At 41.4% G+C, this 25,835-nt stretch overlaps 1 protein-coding gene and 1 non-coding gene across 3 annotated transcripts in view; both read left to right on the top strand.

Annotated features, from left to right (window-relative positions):
* Window positions 1–25,835, top strand: part of PAX5 (paired box 5) — a 262,740-nt gene that overhangs the window by 141,285 nt on the left and 95,620 nt on the right. The window lies entirely within an intron of this gene.
* On the top strand, window positions 19,099–19,236 carry LOC119948301. Its single transcript, XR_005456707.1, has one exon. It is a non-coding gene; the product is annotated as a small nucleolar RNA SNORA7 (small nucleolar RNA).

The raw sequence follows: 25,835 nt of genomic DNA, 5'->3' as shown, positions 1-25,835 counted from the left end.
ACGTGGTACAACAAGGCATAAGTAGCATGGTCTAGTGGACAGAGCTTGGGCTTGGGAGTCAGAAGGGCCTGAGTTCTAATTCTGGCTTTGCTACTTGTCTGATCTGTGACCTTGGGCAAGTCTTTTCACTTCTCTGTGCCTCAATGCCCTCATCTGTAAAATGGGGATTAAGACTGTGAGCCCTATGTGGGACAGGGAATGTATCCAACTCGATTATCTTGTGTCTACCCCAGCGCTTAGTACAGTACCTGGCACATAGTAAGCGCTTAACAAATACCATTATTATTATTACTAAAAGTTGGAAATGCTATCTCTGCTATTTTCTGTATTTGTTAGACCCTTATTAGAGTATTGTGCCTAGTTTTGGTCACATCCTTTGAGAAGAATGTAGAACAATTAGGAGATTGACAGCATGATTAAAAGCTATGTTAGGAAAGGTTGAAGGAATGGGAGATGTTTAGCATAGAAGAGGCTACAGGCTGACAACAATTTTATCATATGTATATGAAGGAATTTTGTGGAGAGGACGCTGGCCATGTTTAACCATGAACCCTGAGAACTTAACAAGTAGAAATGAGTTTAAAGCAAGAAATGTTTCAATTGAGCAAGCCTGGCTTAATGGAAAGAGCCCAGGCTTGGGAGTCAGAGATCATGGGTTCTAATCCCAACTCCGCCACTTGTCAGCTGTGTGACTTTGGGCCAGTCGCTTAACTTCTCTGTGCCTCAGTTACCTCATCTGTAAAATGGGGATTGAGACTGTGAGCGCCACGTGGGGCAACCTGATTACCTTGTATCTACCTCAGCACTTAGAACAGTGCTTGGCACATAGTAACTGCTTAACAAATACCATAATAATAATAATAATAATTATTATTATTATTAAAAGAGGAGGTTTTTGGTCTAAGAAAGTGACGAACACTGATTGTTCACTACCAAGGGCGGCCGGGAGTTTCTATCCCTGCAGAGTAAAAAATGAGTGGTTTAGTCATCCACTCACATAGTTTTACATGATAGTATATATTGAGATCCCTTCCAATTCTGTGATTCTCTGAGAGAATTAATGCTTGAGTTAATGATCACCTTTTGCTCCTTCCCCCTCCTCTTCTATTTAGCAAGATGGCAGGGGCAGGGGCCATGCTTGTGGATGGAGCCCAGTAGTATATCCAGCCCAGCATGTTTTATTACTATAAACTGACCCTGTCCAAATAAATAAATTCTAATCTCCTGAACCATCTGCCCGCCCCCCACAATTCTGTATGTCACAATGAATACAGTTAGCCTAAATAAGTTTAAGTGAATGATATAATTACTTTACCAAGAGAAAACCCAAGAGAGAGAATGGAATATAGATTTGTCTTAGATCTGAGGAGTTCTTGTTTCCAGCAGCCGCTATTATGGCTAATCTCTCTGGGAGGAAAAGTAACTGAGCAGCTTAATCCAGTGATCATTATTTGAAAGTAAAACTATGCCTAAAAGGCCAAACTGGAAGTAAAGCAGGATATTGTATGGTTTTATGTGTGTGTTGAAGTATTGGGGGTGTTAGGAATGGGTGGGGCTGATAGAGAGGGGCACAGTTCTGAGTTCTCCTGGTAGAACTCTGTATGGGTGGGGTTTTCAGGGCCCAACCTGATTCAGCTTGTTCCCCATTCCTCTCCCCCAGGACCCAAACCCAGCCCAAACTAAACAAAGCATTGAAAGATTTAAATACGGGCACACCCGAAATCCCTATTTTTAAAATGGCCTGGGTAACAAAGAGAGTCTGAGTATCCTGAGAGTCTGAGCAACCTAATTTAGGGATGCACTGCTCAATCCAAATTGGGGAGGTGCTAGGAAAGGTGCCCTAAACATTGCCTCCCTCACCAAAATCAAACCTGGCTTAACAGAGCACCATGCCAGATGAACTTTGATCTTGTTGGACAGTAACAGCTTACCTGAAATCAGTGCAGGGGTGTGTGCTGATCTCATATTCGATCATTTTAGTCTCATTCGATCACATAGATAGGCTCTTACTCCCAGTAGCATCATCTTCCAGTTATTGACAAGAGCTGAAGAAAACTTTGTTTTAATTAAAGCCTTGCCTCTGACATCTCCTCTTATTTCTAGATGCACTCGCATACCTTCCGAAAGGACACTTTTGGATGTAGTTACTCAGAAACTTATTCTTTTGGAGGGTAGCTCTTTGAGATGCTGGCTTCTGGTTTTATTTAGATGATGCACATCTAAATGGTGCTTGGCCTCATTCATTGTCTCAGGTGTTGAAGTTGGCTCCCAGTAAGCACACATTTACCTGTTTTTGATTTTAGTTTCATCTTGCTGAGTGGAAGATGGAACCAAACCAAATTCCGTGGGAAGGTCTCTTTGTTCCTTGTACTGTTTAGCTGGGCAACACGAGTTGGAGAAGACTTTGGCCTAATAGGTTTTAAATCATAGTGGAAAGAGTCCGAGCTTGGGAGTCAGAGGTCGTGGGTTCTAATCCCAGCTACGCCACTTGTCAGCTGTGTGACTTTGGGCAAGTCACTTAGCTTCTCTGTGCCTCAGTTACCTCATCTGGAAAATGGGGATTAAGACTGTGAGCCCCACGTGGGACAACCTACTTACCTTATATCTACCCCAGCACTTAGAACAGTGCTTGGCACATAGTAAGCGCTTAACAAATACCATAATTATTATTATCTATATAAACCCAGAAGCCAGCCCTAAAGGGCAGCTTGCCTAAAGAACACACACACACGCACAAACTATTTCAGAGTGAATCAATCCAAAAGAGTCCTTTAGGAAGGTATGCAAGTGCATTTGGAAAAAGAAGAGAAGATGACAATCAGTGCATTTGGAAAAAGAAGAGAAGATGACAATCAATCAGTGGCATTTAATGAGTGCCTACTCTGGGGAAGGAATTGCACTAAACACTTGGAACAGTCCAACCAAATTAGTATGATACATGATCCCTGCCCTCAAGGAATATACAGTCTGACAAAGCTTTAGTTAATTAATCAATCAAGGGTATTTACTGAGCACTTACTGTGTGCAGAGCACTGCACTGAGCACTTGGGAGAGTACAAGGAGCTTACAGTCTAGAGGGTTTTTTTAGCTCTTGTCAATAATTTCAGGAGAGTCAGAATGGACTAACTTTCATTCAGAAGAGCTAATGTGAGCTTGCAACATACTTTAACAAATAACCTCCCTGAATGTTTGCCCAATTCCATATTGGTCGACTCTGTTGAAGTCCAAACGACGAAAGAAAGGTTCATCTTCTATTGCACCTAACTGTTCCAATAGAGGATTTTATTCTTTGCTTTACCTTTTCTTTATTCTAGTCATGCTAGAAACAGAAAAAGTTTAACATAGTGTTCTGCACTCTTCAACCCTGATGTACCCTCTGGGATGGATGCCAAAGCAGCTATGAAAGGGCCATTTATCTTTTAGCTGGAGCACCTTATTTGACCTGGCTTTTATGACCCATTTTGATGCTGATCAGACACAACTAAATACCTTTCACTTCAAAGTGGAAACACAATGTAAAAATAAAAGCAAAATATGAAAAATGTCCAATATTTCAAAGCTGTCAAATGCAAAAATGTTCTCAGAAGACTAGAATGGAAACTAGCATATACAGCCACTGGAAAATTGCTCATTCTATTTTATTTCTGTACTCTATGCAAGGACTGTTGATTCTAAGGTTTAGTTTGCAAAATGTTACTCTTCCAAAAAAGAACTGGATATGGGAACATTAAAATTTCTGCATCATACACAGAAGAGCTAAAAAGACCTAAATATTCCCTATTGAAATTTTGGCTATTACCTAAAAAGAATAATCAGTCTATTATGGGTATATTGGTGCTAATTTTGGAGTGCAGCTTTCTGGAAGAAGATACCTGCTACAGGAGCAACATAATGTTACATTTACAACTTGAATTTTATATTTAATAGATGAAAGTGGAGATACATTTTCCAATAATCTCTTCTTCACTCCCCTGTGGGGCCTGTCATTGTAAGGGCTTGAAAACAGGCACATAAATAGCCACAGAAAGCCAGTCCATCTGAAAAGTGAAAGAGTTATTTTTGATTGAAGGACATGGCTTAATTTGAACATTGTTGGATTTTTGAATTTATATGACTTCTTCTTGCTTTTAAAGACAAGAGCTTAATGTGACAGAGAATCCAAGATTGTCACATGGGTCTGTGCATTGCCCAAGTCTGTTTCATGGAACTGATTTTGGTATCACTGCTCATTCTTCAATTCATAATGTAGAACATTATATTCAATAGGGCTTGAAGTGTCTAAGTGCAAGGTATTCATGAATTTCCCATTATGGATCCAATGCCTGATTGCATTGCTATTACCTCAGTGCAATGACATCATACTTTCCTCCAAAATGACATTTAATGATGCCTTAGAAAAATGGCAACCTGCTTTAGAATCCCACAGACTGGAAATAATATTAATAAAAATCTACAGAGTGAAATGCTTCAGTTACTTTGGAATTCATTTGGAAATGTTGTTTGAAAACTGTACGTGCATTTTAAACTCTGAAAAGTTTTAGTATTAACTATGGCTTGACCCATGCCTTGCTAGAGAAGCGTGCTAGCCTGAAAACTCCCCAATAAAGCAATGGGCCATCCTCCTAACTGTGGTGTCATCTCTGCTCTTCTTGTCTTTTGTTCTCTTCTTGTCCTTGTCTTCCCCTAGGTGAAAGTTGCCAGTTTGTTTTTAATGGTATTTGTTAGGTGCTTACTATGTGCCAGGCATTGAACTAAGCACTAGGGTAGATACAGTGCTTGGCACATAGTAAGCACTTAACAAATACTGTTATTATTATTATAAATTGATCAGATTGGACACGGTCCCTGTCCCACATAGGCCTCACAGTTTTAATCCCCATTTTACAGATGAGGGAACTCAGGCACAGAGAAGTGAAGTGACTTGCCCCAGGTTACACAGCAGACAAGTGGCAGAGTCAGGCTCCCAGGCCCATGCTCTCTCCACTAGGCCACGCTGCTTCTCTATTTTATATTAACATTATAATATTAGGTACAACTTTTACAGCATTTACCATCCTTGCCAGAAACTAGGCCTTTCCCACATTACCAACAAGTTAAACGGGTGGGCCCTTATTACCATGAGTGGAATGGATGTTCTTGGTAAACACCAAAGATGCAAGTTGTCCTGGTTCACTTGAGGGCTACATGTATCCATTGCTGAGCTGTCCAGATATTCTGATATTAGGAGCAAATGTACACTTGGCTCAAGAACATAACAAAGAATATGCTGTTGAAAGGACATTCAAGAGAGAGACCTCCTGTTTCTTGTGCTGCTAGGTGCTCCATGTTGCTGTTTCTCCAGGTCCTCTTTCAGGAGATGGTCAGTGGAAGCATAAAGGGGAGAGCAAAAGGCACCAGTGAGGTTTGGTCCATGGCTGAGGTAGCAACTTTGAGAAAGCACAACTTTATATTGGCGTTGATCTTTTAGATCAACCTTTTAGACTGTGAGTCCACTGTTGGGTAGGGACTGTCTCTATATGTTGCCAACTTGTACTTCCCAAGCGCTTAGTACAGTGCTCTGCACTCAGTAAGCGCTCAATAAATACAATTGATTGATTGATCTGTATTCAAATGTACACACATTCTATCCCTTATCAGACAAAAAACAGTTCCTTTTCAGATGAAAACCTGTTCCCACACACCTTTGGAGGGGCTTCTCTCCCACCTGGTGCACACATGATCATTGTTAATTCTTTGCACCTTGTCTGGACATTTTCCTTTCAATGTATCATGACTAGCGCATAAATCAAGGATAGTTAAGTATACAGTATAATTATATTCTTTTCTTCTTCATTATTCCTAGTGTCTTTGTGTTCATTATTTTTCCAGTGGGAATATTGAAGAGTCAATGGTGTTTCCTGTGTGCACAGAACTGTACTAAGCCCTTGGGAGAATATGATACAACAGAGTTGGTAGACATGATCCCTCCCCTCAAGGAACTGATAATCTAGACTAGACTGGTATTAAAATAAATTACAGATCAGGGAAGCAGCAGAGTATGAGGATATGTACGTTAGCGTTGTGGGTGAGGTGAGTATCATAGTGCCTAAGGGATTCATACCTAAGTGCATAGACATCGCAGAAGGGAGAGAGATTAGGGTGCTGCCACGTTGTTTTGAAATCAAGATGAATTCCAAGGTGTTGATACTATTTTGAGCCTCCTCCCCAAATGGGTCATTTTAGGAAGCAGCATGGCATAGTGGACAGAGCCCGAGCCTGGGAGTCAGAAGGTAATGGGTTCTAATCCCAGCTCCTCCACTTGTTTGGTTTGTGACTTTGGGCAAGTCATTTCACTTCTCTGTGCCTCAGTTACCTCATCTGTAAAATGGGGATTGAGACTCTGAGCCCTACATGGGACAGGGACTGTGTCCACCTCTATTTGCTTGTATCAACCCCAGTGCTTAGTACAGTGCCTGGCACATAGTGAGCACTTAAATACCATCATTACTATTAATAGTATAATTGATAAAGAAAAAAATGCCTCTGCCCTCAGAACAAAGGCTGCCATCATTTGCAAAGTGACCTGCTTCCCATCTGCTCATCTGGCATTTGCCTTCCCTGAATCCTTTACTTTCTATATAATTCTATGCTGCTGTATCTTTAAGGGTTTCACTGAGTTATTTTTTTGTCCACATGACTTCATCTAATAATAATAACTGTACCATTTGTTAAGTGCTTACTATATTCCAGGCACTGCACTAAGCTCTGGGGTAGATACAAGATTGGCTTGGACACAGTCCCTGTCCCACATAGGGCTCACAGTCTTAATCCCCAGTTTACAGATGAGGAAACTGAGGCACAGAGCAGTGAAGTGACTTGCCCAAGGTCACACAGCCAGCAAGTGGCAGAGCCTTAGAACCCAGGATTAGAACCCAGGTCCTTTGACTCCCGGGGTCCTTCCACTAGGCCATGCTGCTTCCTATTGCTAAGACTTCCAAGCCCACTCCAGCCCTCTTTTCATTTGTGCCAGGACAGAGTTCAAAGCTTGTCCCCACTCCAAAAGACCTTTTCAAAATGGGCTGTGGCTCCTTCTAATCAATCAATCAATTGTGTTTATTGGGCTCTTACTCTGTGCTGAGCACTGTACTAAGCACTTGGGAGGGTACAATATAATGGACTTAGCAGAGACGTTCCCTGATATTGAGAGATTGAAAATGCTGTGTGAAAGAGAGGGTGATTTACTCTGTAACATCATTGTTTCCATTGTAAACTATAAATGTTTTGATGAGAGGGTCATCATAAATCCTGGATCAATCTGGTTTTCAGAGCAAAAACATATTATATTGATCTTACGGTTCTCATGCATGATGATGAAGGCTAACTTACTTTCATTCAATTGTATTTACTGAGCGTGTGCAGGAGTACTGTACTATGTACTTGGAAAGTACAATTTGACAACAAATAAAGACAATCCCTACCCAACAATGGGCTCACAGTCTAGAAGGGGGGAGACAGACAACAAAACAAGTAGACGGGCGTCAATAGCACCAATAGAAATAGAATTATAGATATGTACACACCATTAATAAAATAAATAGAATAATTAATAAACATGTATATACACAAGTGCTGTGGGGTGCAGAGGGGGGTAGAGCTGAGGGAGGGAGTCGGGGAGATGGGGAGGGGAGGAGAGCAGAGGAAAAGGGGGGCTCAGTCTGGGATATACTGAGATACTCAGATATAATCCCCTTTAATAAATCTAAACCTATATAATTATGATCATCTATTTTAGTTGGCAAATACCCTGTATTGAAACATTTCTAGAAAAGGCGAGTACTTCATCCAATTTGGAAACATCTTTGCTAAGACCCACCACTGTGCCATTGTGACTGTTACACTTGATACTCTGGCGCATTGCATACTGTGCAGTCATGCTAGGTTGTTTTTTTTTTGCCATTGAACTCTTGGCTCTGGATTCTATGTTGTATAAATATGATGTTGACAAGAGGAATAGGATAAGCAAATCCATTTAACAATTATGTTCTATGTCATGGAAATTAATTTTCGTTCACCCAAGTGGCACAGACTTTGATGTTTACATGACACCATTCAAAATATTAATGGATAAAGTGTTAGCAATAGCTTTCGTACTGATATCTGAAAAGAAATAGAAGCAGTGGACAAATGGAGACAATGAAGAGCACAGCAGACTAATTTGAATTTTTGACCTTGGAGGCTCTAGAATTTGAACTCGGGATTTCCCAACGTGAAAAGCCGGGGCACAAAATCAGATTGTCTTTGTGTGATCTGGTCATGGCTAATAGATATGGGAATTAATGTGAATTGATGGCATAGCACAATTCTGAAGCTTTGTAATTAGTACAGTACAAAGAACTTGCCAACTTACACTTTTTGCTTTATTCCCCCTCTCAGACTCCCCCGGGGTGATACATTGATAGTACAACTGAATGACAACAGCGATGCTTCTTTGCTCACTTACTTTTTTGAGTAGTGATATCTAGGAATGTAGATAGGTGTCCTTTTTAGAGATATTACAGAATCATTCAATAATTCATAGGTAGCTACCACGCTGTGTGTACGCCAGTATCTTTTTTTGCTTTTAATTTCCCTCAGCTATTTATCAGCCAAGATAAGACATTGATCCTTGTTGGGCAGCTGGGTGGGAAAGAGGAAATTCTTTGACATCTCAAAGAAATCCCTTCCTCAGGGTCTACAAGGAGAAAGAAAATGGAGCAGAACTCAGGAAATGGATGGGGTTTGGAGAGAGGAAATAAATTAGCAGATTGAAGGAATTGAAAGAATAGGGTTATGGGCCCACGATTTACAGAAACCCCAAAGTTAATTAGGATCACTTATACTGTTCATCATTTCTGAAGAGGTGGTCCTGTACTAAACACTTGGGGGAGTGTGATAGAATCAGGAGACACTATCCCTGCCTTTAGGGAACGTATAACTAAAGGGGAGACAGACACTAAACAGATTACAGGTAGGCAGAAATGGTAGAGTTTAAGGATATCGATTGATTATATTTATTGAGCACTTACTGTGTGCAGAGCACTGTATTAAGCGCTTGGGCTAGTACAATACAATAATATAACAGAGTTGGTAGACACGTTCTCTGCCCACAATGAGTTTGCAGTCTAGAAGATACATACATAATGTTTCCAAATTGGGTGTGTGTGGGCAGGGAGGGTTTGAATACCCAAGTGCTTAGATTATACAGAAGAGCTGAAGAAACAATAGTGGGAAAGAGGAAGTGGGGATATTAGCCATTAATTGGTCAAGGCCTCCTGAAGGAGATATCATTTCACAAGGTCTTTGGAGGTGGGAAGAGCATTGTTCTCACAAATGTGAAGTTGGTGGGGGTTCAGGGCAAGGGAGGGAAGGGTGTGAGCATGAGGCCAGTCTTGGGAAAGGTGAGGGTGGGGCACAATGAGGAGGTTAACGTCAGGGGAATGAAGAGTGTGAGCTGAACTGTAACAGGAGAAGAGAGTGGATAATGGGGGGAGAGAGCTGATTGCGTGCCTTAAAGCCAATCAATGGTAAGGAGTTTTTGCTTAATGTGGAAAATAGAGATTTTTGAGGACTGGGGAGATATGTATAGAATGACGTTTTAGGAAGGTAAGTGTTAAGTACAGCGCTCTGCACACAGTGAGCACTCAGCAAATGCCACTGTTTGACGATTTGGGCAGTGGACTAGAAAAATCGGGAGATTGGAGGCAGGGAGATCAGCGAGGAGGCTGATGCAGTGGTTGAGTGCCTGGAACAGTGTGGTGGCAGTCTGGATGTTGTGGAGGAAGAACTAGCAGGATTTGGCAGCAGACTGAATTTGGGGATTAAAAAGGAGGGAGAGGCAAGGATGACGCTAAATTCATAGGCTTGAAAGACAGGAACGGTGATGGAATTGCTGACTGTGATGGCAAAGATCAATGGAGAGGATTTGAAAGGGAAGATGTGGAGTTCAGTTTTGAACAAGTTGATCTTGAGATATTGGTAGGACATCCATGTAGAGATGACCTGGAGGCAGGAGGAAATGTGGATTGCAGAGCATGAGAGGTCAGGGCTGGAGAGGTGGTAATTGAAGCCTAAGAAGCAGGAGAACTATATTAGTTTTCCACAATGCTATTATTGACCTTTTTCTGCTATTCAATTCCTGTCCCCAAATCCACCTCTTAACCTTTTTCACCTCCCAATCTCTCCAGACCTACCCTTCTCTAACTCTCCCTTTTGTTTCCCTCCCACTTTGGAAAGCCCTGCTTGGGGAAGCGAACTGAGGGTTTTTGTGACCAAAACAAGACATGAATTGAATACACACAAATCTAATTTATTGGCATAGCACTAGTATCACTATCCAAAATAGAGAAGCAATGTGGACTAGTGTAAAGAACACGGGCATGGGGGGGGGAAAAAAAGGACCTGAGTTCTAATCCCGGCTCTGCCATTTGTCTGCTGTTTGACCTCGTGTAAGTCATTTAACTTCTCTGTGCCACAGATACCTCATCTGTAAAATGGGGATTAAGCCTGTGCACCCCATGTGGGGCAGGGACTGTGTCCAACCTGATTATTATTTATGTGAGCCTGTTGTTGGGTAGGGATAGTCTCTATATGTTGCCGACTTGTACTTCCCAAGCGCTTAGTATGGTGCTCTGCACACGGTAAGCGCTCAATAAATGCGATTGAATGAATGAATGAATCTGCCCCCGAGCTTAGTACAGTGCCTGGCCTATAGTAAGCACTTAACAGGTGCCATAAAAAAAAAGCAACATGGCATTGCGGAAAGAGCATGGGCCTGGAAGTCGGAGGAACTGGATTCTAATCCTGACTCTGCCACTTGTCTGCTGTTTGACCTTGGGCAAGTCACTTCACTTCTCTGTGCCCTGAGTTACCTCATCTGTAAAGTGGGGATTCAATACTTTTTCTCCCTCCTACTTAGACGCGAACCTCATGTGGGACCTGATTATCTTGTATCTACCCCAGTATAGTTCAGTGCTTGGCACATGGTAAGCGCTTAACAAATACCACAGTTACTCTTATTATTATTGTCTTGCAATTCAGTTATTCAAAGCTCACTCAGTCACTGAGTTTCTATCACAGATTCCTAACAGATGGCACCCTCCTGTTGCTTAGCACTGTAAAACCTCTGCATCTGAACACCACCTCCTTGTGCTTCCTGCTTACTAGTTATTGTCTTCATCCTTTGTAACAGATGAAACTGCAGCCATGTATTTATAGCAAGTTCTGCGTTCTGTAGGTGCTTTCAATTTTAGCCTTTTCCCTTAGTACTAGCATTCTAGGCTTTCAGATGAAGATATAAGGCTGAGGTTCTATTGCCTCTCACCTCCCTGCTTCTCCTACTTCAGTATCTTGTTTGTGTGTATTCATGAGTGGTGGTTTAAAACTTCTAAAACATTTGCTTGCCAACATTCCTCAGAAACGGGCCCACAACACAGTCCTATATAGTTCTGCCTTCCTTGATCAGAATGTGCTTCCTGGAGGAATCCTTTTCTTTGACCTTTGTAATTATTCTTGTTCAGTCTTTCTTCGTGTTTTTTTTTTTTTGCTAAAATTCTAACACTCTCTCCAGTGTATTAAGTATGTGAGTGAAATTGATGACTAGAATGTCTCAAGTCTTTATGGTGATGAATGACTTTCACTGCCAAAGCTTTTATTGTCTGTGATTTGGGAAGAGGGGGGGAACTGATTTATCATGACTGACTGTCATGCCATTTAATACAGTTATAAATCCTGACGTCACTGACTGGTGGTCATGAACCAGAGAATCCCACTGGCCACCCTCCCCTTCCCCTGCTTTGTTCAACTTTTATAGATTCTCCTTTTCACAGGTCTGTGTTTGACTGTCATAATTGGATTTGTCTAAATGGTGATAGCTGTACTCTAATTTTCAAGAGCATGTAAGCACCCCAAGATGAACAAGGAAATTCTTCTGTGAAACCAAAGTATGGAACACCAAGATACTATTTCTACTATAAAAGAAAAGTAGGTTTCAATTCTTACTAGATTCATAGAGACTACAAATTGGTGAGGAAGTATTAAATTAAACCACCTACAGGTTTATTTTAGAGGGAGACATTTGAAAGTTTAGCTGTTAAGCATCCTGGATTCTTTTGAGATTTTCCACCTTTCTCATCTTTTCTTTCCTCTACATTCATTCTCCATTGCGTCTATATTCTACCTTTCACATAACTCCTTTCCTTGCTTCCTCTGTCACTACGACCTCCTTATTATTGTCCTGGAGCTAGCCATGGAGTTGTCAGTCATTCAGTCAGTTGTATTTGCTGAGTGCTTACTATGTGCAGAACACTGTACTAAGTGGTTGGGAGAGTGCAGTACAACAATAAACAAGACACATTCCCTGCCCACAGTGAGTTTACAATCCAGAGGGGGAGACAGACAATAAAAATAAATAAATTATGAATATGTACATAAGTGTTGTGGGGCTGGGAGGGAGGTGAATAAAGGGAGCAAGTCAGGGTGATGGAGAAGGGAGTGGGAGAAGAGGAAAGGAGGGCTTCGTCAGGGAAGGCCTCTTAGAGGAGATGTGCCTCAATAAGGCTTTGAAGAGGGGGAAGCACTTAGTACAGTGCTAAGCTGTTAGTACAGTTCTCTGCAAATAGTAAGCGCTCAATGAATACAACTGAATGAATGAGAGTCATTGTCTATGGGATATGAAGAGGGAGGGCGTGCAAACTTCATAATGAAAATGGAAAATGAATCAACTTTAGAGAGTTGGCCATTAACCTCAAATTGCCAAGGTCCTTTGAGAATAAAATGATCACTATCTTCCAACAGGGGTTGGAGAGGTGGGGAAGTTGACGATGATATTTTGGGATGGGACTGAGGGACTGCTAAACCATGAAAGAAATTGATCCTAGTCATGGGCAGTTGATGAGTGTGAAAGCTGAGTGGGCATTGCTGGTCTGCAGTTAACTGCAAGTGGAGCATTCTTCAGGATGTCTTTGGGATTGGTGCACTTTTCAATGGTGGGGTGCCCTTTCCCTTCCAGGCTAGCCCCGTACCAGTAGGAAAGTGATGTGGCCTAGTGGAAAGCGCTCAGGCCTGAAAGTCAGAGGTCCTGAGGACTAATCCAGCTGTGTGACCTTGGGCAAGTCGCTTAACTTCTCTGTGCCTCAGTTTCCTCATCCATGAAATGGGGACTCAAAACCTGATCTCCCTCCTAACTTAGACTTTGAGCCCTATATGGGACAGGGACTGTGCCCAACTTGATGATCTTGTATCTATCCCAATGCTTAGTACAGTGTTTGGCATATAGTAAACATTTAACAATAGAGCACACACCTGGGAGTCAGAAGGACCTGGGTTCTAAACCTGCTCTGCCACTTGACTGCTGTGTGACCTTGGAAAATTCACTTCACTTCTGTGCCACAGTTACCTCGTTTGTAAAATGGGGATTAAGACTGTGAGCCCAAGCAGCATGGTGTAATGGCTAGAGAACGGGCCTGGGAGTCAGAGGGTCATGGGTTCTAATCCCGGCTCTGCCACTTGTCTGCTGTTTGACCTTGGGCAAGTCGCTTGACTTCTCTGGGCCTCAGTTCCCTCATCTGTAAAATGGGGATTGAGACTGTGAACCCCACTTGGGACAGGGATTGTGTCCAACCTGATTATCTTGTATTCACCTTAGTGCTTAGTCAATGCTTGGTAGAAACGAATGTCATTATTCACTCATTCAGTCATATTTATTGAAAGCTTTCTGTGTACAGAGCACTGTACTAAGCGCTTGGAAACTACATATGGAGACAGTCCCTACCCAACAATGGCCTCTCAGTCTAGAAGGGGGAGACAGCGAAACAGAACAAGTAGACAGGTGACTGTACTAAACTTGTACCCTAAAATTGTACCCTAACTTACCCTATTATTGTTAGGGTATAGTGCTGGACCTGTGCAATTGTAATTGATGTATGATTCTCTTGGAGATTGCTGCCCCAGTGTGTAGGGACCAGAGGAAATGTTTGGGCTTGCCGAGCTAGCAGATGGGAAGGAACCTATGTCATCTAAAGTCTTCATTCATACTCAATGATGCCATGAAGCCTTAGTGCAAAGCCAGAAGGCCTACAAATTCATTCTGAGGAGGATGGGGGAAAGGAATGGTAGGGGGAAAGTGAAAAATGGAGAAAGGGGAAGTTCACTCCATTGTAAAGAACTTTAGAGGTGGGGCCTGAATCCCCCATTATTATTTTTTCTCTCTGATCACAAGCCTGGTGTTTGAGAAAAGTCCTTAGGAGGAAGTCAGTTGAGGTGATTTAGGTGGGCAGTGATGTGATTCTTCCCTGACCACTCCTGGAAGGGAACCAGAGACGCATGGTTCATCACATATTGAATTTTGCTCTAGCCCAGGTTTCTGACCCCAATGCTGATGAATAAGTTGGGAGTTGAGGGAAGGGAGAACACAGACCCACTGCCCTTGGGGGCTTATGCCTATGGGGAGGTCTGAGACCCTAGGAATTAGGGAACAATGACCCACACAATCATGCTATGGAAAGAAAGGAAGTGGAATTACTGCTGCTGGCTGATAACTGGTGGCCAGATTGTATAATATCCTCAGATAGCCTTGTAGAGGTGGAGAAGTTTTGTTAGTTCCTGGTCCTTTGGTGGAAGGAGGAAAATTGATTAGCTTAATTGATAAAAACTATTGAGAACTTTTTTATTGGTTCTCCTTCACTTTCCATCATTCTTCTTTAACTCTCTTCTTCTTCAGTGCTGGAACTTGGTGTTTGGGTAAAAGAATCCCAGTCTGTGGGGCAATACTGGGGCAGAGCGGCATCATTCCATGTATTTTGTAAATTTAACGTTAGTTCTTGGGAAATTTCTTCATGAAGAAATAACCTGGGAGAATTGCAGCCCCCTTCTAGATTTGTTACCTCCTGGGGATGACAGATTGCAGGTTGATGCTCCCCATTCATTGAAAGGTCAGGGATCCCCTGGAGATCTGATAAAAGGAAAATAAATACACATTTATGTAGATACTGTAAGAGCAGTTCTACCTGAAGGAAAGATTTGGATTGGAAGGCCCTTGGAGATCCCCTTTGTCCTTAGGTATAAATTAATGTATATTATTGCCAATAGTTTTCCTGGTTTTGGAAAGTAACCTAGCACATTGTCACTAACAAAAAAATTTAGTTTTTCAGACGCATGATTAGTTTAAATGAGCATACCTCCTTGTCCTCAATGATTTTCATATAAACCAGCTGGTAATTCTCCTATGTACCTCCTTATTGAAGAATATACTAATGCAACAACACAGAACATAATGTTATCCCTGAATTCCGTTATGTAGGCAGGACCCTGTCCAATCATGCACCACTAGATTAAGAAGTAGAAAACAGAAAGAAAAAGGTCAGTATGGCTTCTGGTAGATTGGCAGAATCAATGGGGAATCAAGTTCCATACCAAACTGAAGGTCTATAAAGCCGCAGTGGTGTATATGTTTTCAGTACAGAAGACGCCTGGCTTATTGAGAAGTTTCACCAGCAGCGCCTACGAACCATAGTAAACATCAAATGGCAGGATGAGATTGCAAACAAACAACAAAATTCCTGGAATGCAGTAAATTCACCAGTACTGAAGTTATGTTCACAGTAACACAGTTCTTCTGGGCAAGACATACAAGGAGAATGGATAATAGCAGGATACCAAGGCAGCTGCATTATGTTAAAATGAAAGGTAGTACATCCCTATTGGGAGGGTAGAATAACTTAAAGATGTAGGTGAGGGACAGTGTCAAATGGTGCGACTGAGCAGTAGACTCTTGGGAGACCCTGGAGGCACACAGTTCAGACTGTTGGGTGGCAAATGGGTCTGGGTTTGCTTACCTTGAGCAAAGGCTTGTTTTTTTTTTCTTTTTTTATGGTACTTGTTTAGCACTTACTATGTGCCAAGCACTGTTCTAAGCTCTGGGTAGATACGAGTTAATCAGGTTGAACACAGTCCCTGCCCCACGTGGGGCTCATAGTCTAAGTAGGAGTGAGTAGGGTTTAATCCCCAGTTTACAGAAGGAGTAACTGAGGCACAGAGCAGTTAAGTGTCTTGCCCAAGGTCACACAGCAGGCATGTGGCAAAGCGGGATTAGAACCTAGGTCCTCTAACGCTCAGGCCCGGGATCTTTTCAGTAGGCCACTCCATTTCTTGTGAGGCAGACTCAAAAAAAGGTGGCTCCCGTAAGAGACAAATTAATAAATAATAATAATAATAATAGTGGTATTTGTTAAGCGCTTACCTTGTGCCAAGCACTGTTCTAAGCACTGGGGTAGATACAAGGTAATCAGGTTGTCCCATGGGGGGCTCACAGTCTTAATCCACATTTTACAGATGAGGGAACTGAGGCACAGAGAAGTTAAGTGACTTGCCCAAAGTCACACAGCAGACAAGTGGCAAAGTCAGGATTAGAACCCATGACCTCTGACTCCCAAGCCCATGCTCTTTCCACTGAGCCACGCTGTTTCTAATCCCAGCAAGGATCTATTGTTACACACATGCAAAGTTGAGCTGTGCATCAGTCTTTTCTGTCGCATTTACACACACGGATTGGGTCTCACTGTCAGTTGAGCGTCTTTGAAAATGAAAGGACATCTATATAAATACTCACACGCTACCACCACAGGTATCCCATATATATATATATATATATATATATATATATATATATATATATATACACGTATATGTGTGTGTGTGTGTGTGTGTGTGTGTGTGTTTGTAAACATAATATATTGCCCACCCCCCACCCCCAAATAGTTTCCAGAGAATAATGTGGAATCTTGAGAAATGGACAAACTTCTATTTTCATTATTGGCTATATTAAAACTTTCCAGACATTTCAGTTCTGAATAGCTCTACAATATCAATCATAATAATTTGAAATGAGCCTGTTATGCTGGGCAGGTGCACCATTTAAAGTTATGAAAGATGATGGTCCACAATTTAGTTGTGACAAATGTAATAGAGAAGCAGTGTGGCTCAGTGGAAAAGAGCACGGGCTTTGGAGTCAGAGGTCATGGGTTCAAATCCCGACTCTGCCAATTGTCAGCTGTGTGACTTTGGGCAAGTGTCACTTCACTTCTCTGTGCCTCAGTTCCCTCATCTGTAAAATGGGGATGAAGACTGTGAGCCCCCCGTGGGACAACCTGATCACCTTGTAACCTCCCCAGTGCTTAGAACAGTGCTTTGCACATAGTAAGCGCTTAATAAATGCCATTATTGTTATTATCCCAATATTTCCCTTTCTAGTTCTGACTTGTCATCAACCCAAAATTCCGCATCTCCTCTTGCCTCCACTTGGATGTCCCTCCAGTACCTCAAACTCAATATGTCTGAAATGGAACTACTCATCTTCCAATTTGTCTACCAACTCTGTCGTACTCTCCCAAGTGCTTAGTACAGTGCTCTGCACACAGTAAGTGCTCAGTAAATGCCATTGATTGATGCCCCACTGAAAACACTCCCCCTCCTAACATTCCCAATTCTATTGATACCACCACCATACTGTTCCAGATGCCTACAGGCTCTCTGTCATCCTGGATTCCTCACTGTCTTTCAAGTCTCACATTTAATGTCCTGCCAAGTCCTAATTTTCCCCATGTAATATCTCCCAGGTCTGCCCTTTTCTGTCCATGCAGTTTCCACTAGTCATATTTCCATAAACTATTGTAACAATCTCCTCACTGGTCTATCTGTCTTCGGCCTCCAGATCATCTTCTCGGAGTGTTGCTCAGCACACATCTCTCCACTCCTCAAAACCCTCCACTGACGTTCTGTGTCTCTCTGCATCAAATAAAAATTCCCCTCACTTGGCTTCTCAGTCAGTCAATGGTACTTATTCAGCACTTTCTGTGGGCAGAACACTGTTACTAAGCATTTGGGAGAGTGCAATACAACAGAGTTGGCAGGCTCGTTCCCTGCCCACAAGGAGCTTAAAGTCTCCCCGGGGAGAGAGACATTAGAATAAAATGTTACCAATAAATATAACCGCCAAGCTCTCCCCATCTTATATATCTCCTCTCTTCACCTGTTTCTCTTCAACTCACTCTCTTCACTCATTTTCACCTCTTCCACTTTCATCCCCTCAGCCTGGAACGCCCTCCCACTCCAATTCAGACAGACTACAGTGCTCCCCACATTTAAAGCCTTCCTAAAATTCCACCACCTCCAAAAAGCCTTCCATGATTAATCACCAACTCCACTAGCATTGCCCAGCATTTATGCACTTATTTGTACCCATGCTAAGCATTTCTTCGTACATGCCGTTAAGTTGTATTTACTTGAGGTAATAATGATGACATCTGTTAAGCGCTTACTATGGGAGAAGCACTGTTCTAAGCGCTAGGGGAAATACAAGGTAATTAGGTTGTCCCACATGGGGCTCACAGTCTTCATCCCCATTTTACAGATGAGGTAACTGAGGCCCAGAGAAGTTAAGTGACTTACCCAAAGCCACACAGCTGACAAGTGGTGGAGTCGGGATTTGAACCCATGACCTCTGACTCCCAAGCCCGGGCTCTTTCCACTGAGGCATGCTGCTTCTCTAATACTCCGTTTGCAAAGACTTTTATGTCTGTCTCCCCCATTAGCATGAAAATGCCTTGTGAGCAGGGAATATACCATTCTCTGATTTGTATTTTCTAAGTGCTTAGTACAGGACATTGCCCCCAGTGGATGCTCAATGAGTACAACTGTTACTACTACCAAGTCTGCTTGGTTTTCATGGTAAGCCTGTAGGAGAGCTACCAATTAATACCAATTTAGTGTTATTTATTGAACACTTTGTGCAGAGAACTGTACTAAGCGCTTGGGAGAGTACAATTGAACTGGTAGACATGATACTTACCCTTGATTTGGAGATATCGACATGACTCATCTACATGGCATATCTGCATGACACAGCCCACGGTCAAATTGCATCGGTGAGTGTGAGTGCCCTTGAGAGAGAATCCCTTGCACACAAATGTTTTGTCTATGAAAATACAGCAGTGCATCTTTTTTTGGGTCCCTACCATTTGGGCAAGCACTGTTTAGATATCAATGGTTAAGAGGGGAAAGGTTTATCCTACTGCTCGAGTTGTTTTTCCCCTCTCAGGGTCGCACCTGGAGAGTTTCCAGTACTCTACCAGTCTCGGCTATGGGAAGGAGAATCAACCAGAGGCATATCCATTCCATTCCTAGCTTGGGCAGTGGCTAGCGAGTGGAAGGCAATCTGCTACAGGTCAAACTCACCCGTGCTGGACAGCAGTGGCACGGGAGAGAGTCGAGGGCGGAGAATCAAGTTGACTGCGCGGAAGGAGGCAATGGCAAACTGATTCCGTATTTTTACCAAGAAAACTCTATGGATACACTACAAGAACGGTTGCAGATGGAGAGCGGGGTGTTCTGGGAGAGATGTGTCCGTGGTGTCGCTATGTGTCAGAGATGACTCAACGGCATAAGAGAAGACAAGAGTTGGTTTTGTTCCAGTAGTGGTGGGTTTTGCTGAGCCATCTACAACAGAAAAGTGTAAAAGAGAGAAATATATATATATATATATATATATGCACTTTTTGTCTCATTAACTATAGTAATTGTCCTCATTGTTCAAATTCCTTGGACAGTTGTTCAACACTTTGCTGTATGTTGTCTCTGTAGGAGCAGCTATTTATATGTGAGTTATTGGACAGGGCAATGATACTTCTGATTGAATATAACTTTTGTGCCCTTTGAGTTTATTTGTTGATGAGATCCAGGAATTCCACTCAAGCTCCTTGAGGGCAGAGAACATATCTACCCATCTTGTTATATTGTACTCTTCCAAGAGCTTAGTACAGTATTCTGCACACAGCACTCAACAAATACACTTGATAGATTAAAAGAGAGCAAAGAGATAGTTGAACTTATTCCTTCTAAGATAAAATCAAATCTTCACTTGCCAATTTGTGATCTCTAATCTTAAAAAGGTGCATTTAGGAAAGGGTAGCAACCTTTTGGATACTGAAGTTTTCAAACTGAATATTGGCTTCACTTTCTTGCAGCTCACTGGTAGCAGAGTGATTACTAAAGAGACTGCCTTTCAGTACCTGCTGAGCTGCTCTTATTAGAAGTATTGCTGTGCTGCAGAAAGGAAACAACAATAGAGAAACTGCGTTGTTTCTGCACGCATTAAGAGCACTGATCAAACCACATGAGATCCCATTTCAGGCATAATGTGCATCGGAGGACAAAATTAGATTGAGAAGTAAATGGAGCCTAAAATTTCCATAGCTTTATCCGTCAAGAAGCTGTTTCATTGCGTGGTTTTAATTCTCCTAGTTCTTCCATTCGTTGAGTGTTGCACTGGTTGAAGTACATTTTAGAAATAATGGAATGAAAAAAAGTCTTTAATTTGGTGGTGGTGGTGAGGTGTATCAGGGCAGCTCAGTTCTTAAATGGGAGTAGATATTATATGCAGACTCTTTGCAGAAAATAGAGAAGTAGCAGATAGGTACTTGTAACCTTTCCTCCTGCAATCTGGATCTGTGTGCACTAATTCATCTTACTCATTGAAGACCTTTTGTCCATTTGGAAACTTAAAAGTTTTTAATCTATAAAATTTGATTTAAATACTAGCTGAGAAATAAGCCCTTTGATTTCCAGATTTTAACTTCAGAAGTGAAGAAGCCAATATTCATTTTTAAGATTTTCAATTTCTCCTTTTAACATTTCCCCTTAACAGGAGGAGATTAATTTGCCTAAGGAGAGAGACCCATTCATTTTGATTTTAGTCTTTTAAAACAACACTCCGTAATATCTCAAAACTGATGCTGATTGCAGTGAAAAACACTGGTCTGATAGAATATCCCTTGGAATCCCAGAAATTCAGATTTGTGCAAATGGCAACAGTGATGTACCCATAGTAGAGCTTGGGGATGTGTGCATATCACATACATGATGTATACATATTTTCATATATCCTTCTCTACACTGACTTTTTTGCCATTACATCTACATAAAAAAGGTGACCCAATATTGTCCTGTTTGCTAAATTTCCCCCAAACAACTATTTGTTGGAATAGAGTTCTCTTAGGTTGCATTCCACAACATGCATAATGCAAAAGTGTACAGATGCATAACAATTTCCTTGGATGCATCTCTCCTGCCCCATGATGCTTTTTCCAATTTGAAATCTGACAAAAAGGAATTGCTCACTGCAATGCTCACTGTCAGTCTCTGAGTGTATATGAGATTGGAGTTCCTATTTGAAGAGCTTTCCTGATGAAGTAATGTAGACCTTTTCTGCAAGGGGAGAAACATTAATGTAAATAAGATACTACATCGTTATTATCATTCTCAGTATTAATCATTTTTGTTAGTAATGATATATGGAAATTAGTAGACTGCTTGACCCCTGTGGAAAAGTACTTGATTTTAAAAATCGTGTTACAGACCTAATACTTATGATATATCCAATTTAGAAATATCAAAAGAGTTAAACTTGTCAAAAATTAATTTTACTTAATTTCTAAATACAAATTCTACCTAGGATATTGAATGCATTTTCTTGCCTCTAGGGAATTGAGAACTCTTAAAAAAAGTCTATGAATTTAAGGAGAGGAAGTTTCCCTGGCGAGTTTGAAGGGAAGAGTCATAGACCAAACCTTATTTATTCAGTTCTGATAGAATATGTGTTTTCACTGTGTGTTTTGGTTTGAACATGATTGCAAAATTGGAGAATGTTCTTCCAACACTGCCCATCTGTCCAAATACAGTGTAGCATGGTGTTAGAGGAAAACGTTTGTGAGCAGGTGCATGGGGCTCGACATGGGGTAATACAATGTGAGTTTTCCTTAATGGAGGGATCTTCAAGAATGCAGCCCCCATGCTACAGGAGTTATTGGATGTACAAATAATATGAAATATTGTAGAGCAATGGGAGAACATGTTTGTATTTTCTCCATTGCCAACATTAGTGGCAGTTCCTGGTGGCATCTCGCGTCTTCTGTTATTCCAGATCAGGAACTTTGACTATACTTTCAGCTTGCTCAATAACTTCTTACTTGCATCATTTTTCCACTTTTTTGCATATTTTTTGCAACTCCCAAACACAGGAGGGGCTATTACATGGGGTCATGTAAGGAATAAGTCTAGTCCCACCAGGGGACGAGGACCATGTTTAATTTCCACCTGTACAGTTTTTCCTAGGGCTTCGTACGGTGCTCTGCACACAGTAAGTGCTTTATAAAAACTGTGACTGCTCTTAAAAGAGGGAAGAGAAGAAAAAAAGAGAAGTAAATATGGAGGAAGGAAGGAGGGGAGAAGAAAGAGTTAGGTAATTCAGACTGTTTATTTCTTCTATTGCACTATGCCAAGGGGTGCATACAAAAGGCATCGGATGAATTTTCTGCCTCTTTCCCCACTTCTCCTTTTTCTACCCTGGAATTAGCACTCTCAGTGAACAAACTCCTGCATCTGTAGTGTTAGCACATGCGGATCCTTCACTGATTTTGTATTTCTACCTCGTTGTAACGTTGCTGAGGGTTTTCAGCCCGGAATCCTGGCCAGGAGAACCCCTGGAATCACTTTAGGAGTGCCCGCTCTTGGTTAGCCCACACTGGGTCCTAAAGTCCTCTACTTTTGTTCTAGATGCATTCTGTTTTTGGCAGGGGCTCAGGGCTGGTGATAGACCTTTGACAGCCTGAGCAGAACACTAGAGCCAGGTGGCCCACTTCTGGACTTGGGTGGAAGTAGTGGTAGTAACACTTACTGAGCATCCTCTTGGTGCGGCACACTGTACTGGACACTTAAGGAGGACTATACATGGAGTGGAATTGTTTGCTGGCGTATTAGCTCCACACTTTAAATTGCCTCCTATATCAAGATTGAGATCTTATTTTAAGGGACTCTGAGCCATATTTTTCTCAGGTCAGCAGCTCCCTAAAAATTGGTGCTTCTAAAACTTGCTTTACAGAAGTTATTTTCAATTTGACTCTGTGGTCACTATCCCAAATTCATGGTTTCTGTTCACTTCAGTAGTAAAAGTTGGATTCAGTTCATGACATTTTAGAAAAAGGAGCTCAGTGGATGTATCTAGCAGTTGACTGTCGTTTTATGTTTGAAGAAATTATCATGCTAAAGACTCAACTGTAAGTAAAACACACCACCTCTTTTTTTGATTGACCCCTTGAGTCAGAAAGAACATCATCTGGAAGGATAACAACATCGTCATTCCAGGATATTTTTCGGGGTGGTATAGGTTGGTGATTTTGTGGCTTGCCGAGAGAGTTCTGGATGCTTAATTCAGTGTAATTTTCTAATGTGTTTTGGGGGGCACATTAATTTGCAGGGCACTCCAGGAGGTCTGCCATCTCTAAGGCAACTGTCACTGATCAGGTCTTAGTTATCTTCCTGGCAAGAAGAACAATAAGCAGCGAACTTAGATATTCTGGTTTTCTTTATTTACAAGGCTTCCACTTAGTTTAAAAAATACAATATATCTCTTTTGCCTTTTAGGAAATGGGAATTTAGCAAAATGCATTTGGGGTTTGGCAGAGTCTCACATACCTGCAAAATCTTAAACTCTTCTGCCTCTTCCTCTGTTTTGGATTTTGTATCATTGTGGGGACATATTTCTGCATGATCTCGACATATGTTTTGAAGATGATTTTCCTGTAAAAAAAAGTCCATTTTGGGCCCAAATCTACCTAGGTAAACCTCATGTTGTGCCAAGCCAAAGTTAGTGTGGATTGTAGCATACAGATGGGAATGTCATCTTTGTCACCATTTACCACTAACTCCATTTCTAAGCCTGCCTTGTGTACCCTGATGTCAGTACATCTGCCTGAATGACAGATTACGTTTTAGGCTTTCATCCTCCAGGCTGTGTCTTCACTCTGCTGCCACCCTTAAGAGGCTACAGGGCAGTTTCCTGAGGCCAGAAGGCTGGCAGGAAGGTTGAGCGGGGAAGTACAGAGCCTCTTGTAACTTGTCAGTTGGGAATTACCCTGGGCTGATCATAAGGACTCAGTTTCACAGAAAGACTATCCTGTCTGCAAGACTTTTTCCTAATACTTTTTAATCCTCCCTCTCCCCACATGCTGAATTGTGAACCCCCCCAAAAAACAATACCGAATTCTTCTTTTGTTAGCTACGTTACCATTAGTGCCATTAAAACCCAGGGAAATCTGAAACTTTTTCAGACCAGGCTAATAAAGATATGTCCATTGATTCTAAATTTGGCTTCAATGTTTGTTTTGAATATACAACTAATGCAGTTCAGGGTTCTGCAAAGGAGCTTCCTTGAAAATCTAAGGCATAAAAGCTTTCCAGAGTAACTGGTTATGCACTGGAGTGACCTCAATTTGCATTTTCCAATCCCCTTGTGCTTAAATTTTATCCATTCATTTTCTTGTTTTACTTCCTTTATTTTTCATCTTGATTTTAGTGATTAAGTCAACACCGAAAAGATAACGTACAACATAGATGAACCCAGCTGTTTCTTACATTCTGCCATCAAATATAGATACTGGGATTTTCTATGTGTTTCTCCGGACCCAAATTTCAAGGAGTTACTAGAAGCAATGGAGAGCCTCATGGAGGAGGATGAAATTTTTTTTTTTAAAGGATTAGTATTTTTTCAATGATTAAACATAGGTTTATAACACAATTGTCAATTTAGCATCATCATGCATTTTGGGAATCATACACTTTACAGTTTTATCTGAAAGAACAATAATAAAGCAACAGAGTCATTTTTAAAGGGTGAAAAGATAAAGGTAAAATCAAGCCACTCCCTAGATTTGGGGAAGGGTTCATATAAGTTACAGTTTTTAATTTGGGCTGCTTTAACAAGAATTTTAGTAGTTAATATTAGACCAGAAGGATGTGAAACACTATTAAGCTTTTAGGTAACACTTCACATTGAAGAATTCATTTATTCCTTGGGGTCAGGTCTGTACTGGTAATAAAAATATACGTAGACTTCACTTATTCATGTATTTTAGTTGTTTGAGGTTGTTTGAACTTCATGATCAAAGAGAGGATTGTTTAAAGCATAAAAATATAAGAAATGCTGTTAGGAGTCAAACCAGTGGTCTCATTTGATTGAAAACACTTGGTGTACAGGGAAGGTTCCTGTTCCTTATGTTGTACTTTCTTAAGCACTGAGTATGGTGCACTGCATGTTGTATGTACATAATAAATATTATTACTATTCTGCCATCCCAGTAATCTGCCTCTGTTACCTCTGTCAGTGGCACAGAATGCTTGACAGGCAGTGTGATGATTTCTCTCTTTGATATTCGTTCATTCATTCATTCAGTCATTTATTGAGCACATATTGTGTGCAGAGCACTGTACTAAGCGCCTGGAAAGTACAATTCAGCAATAAAGAGAGACAATCCCTGTCCACAGTGGGCTGCAAAGGAGACATACAGTAAGAGGAAGAGTCAAAAGGCAGCATGAGAAAAAAAGAATTTGTGTTTACTGAACACTCAGTGGATAATAATGCCCTGGAATATGTCTGGCAAACACAAATAGAGAAATGGCATGCTCCCCGCTCACGAGCGACTTGCTTTCTAATGGAGGAGAGGAATAAAAATATTTACAAATAGAGTAATTTAGGTGATTGAATGTCCACTTGAAAACATATATCCATCCTGAGCACTTCTGTATATACAAATGCTGGAGAAAACTGGTCAGTTGAAACAACTCGATGTACTGGGACCTAATCCATCCTCATGACTATAGCTGTCCAATTTAACATCTCCAACTTTCCCCCCTACATCCATAGTTTTCCTTCCAGGAACCTATTATGAAACCTCTTGTCCTTGAATTTATCCAAAATCTTCTTGAACCTACTG

Source organism: Tachyglossus aculeatus, chromosome X4 (assembly GCF_015852505.1).
Source record: "Tachyglossus aculeatus isolate mTacAcu1 chromosome X4, mTacAcu1.pri, whole genome shotgun sequence".
Lineage (NCBI taxonomy): Eukaryota > Metazoa > Chordata > Mammalia > Monotremata > Tachyglossidae > Tachyglossus > Tachyglossus aculeatus.
Note: the sequence above shows the minus strand (reverse complement) of the source record. Positions and strands in the feature narration are given on the sequence as shown.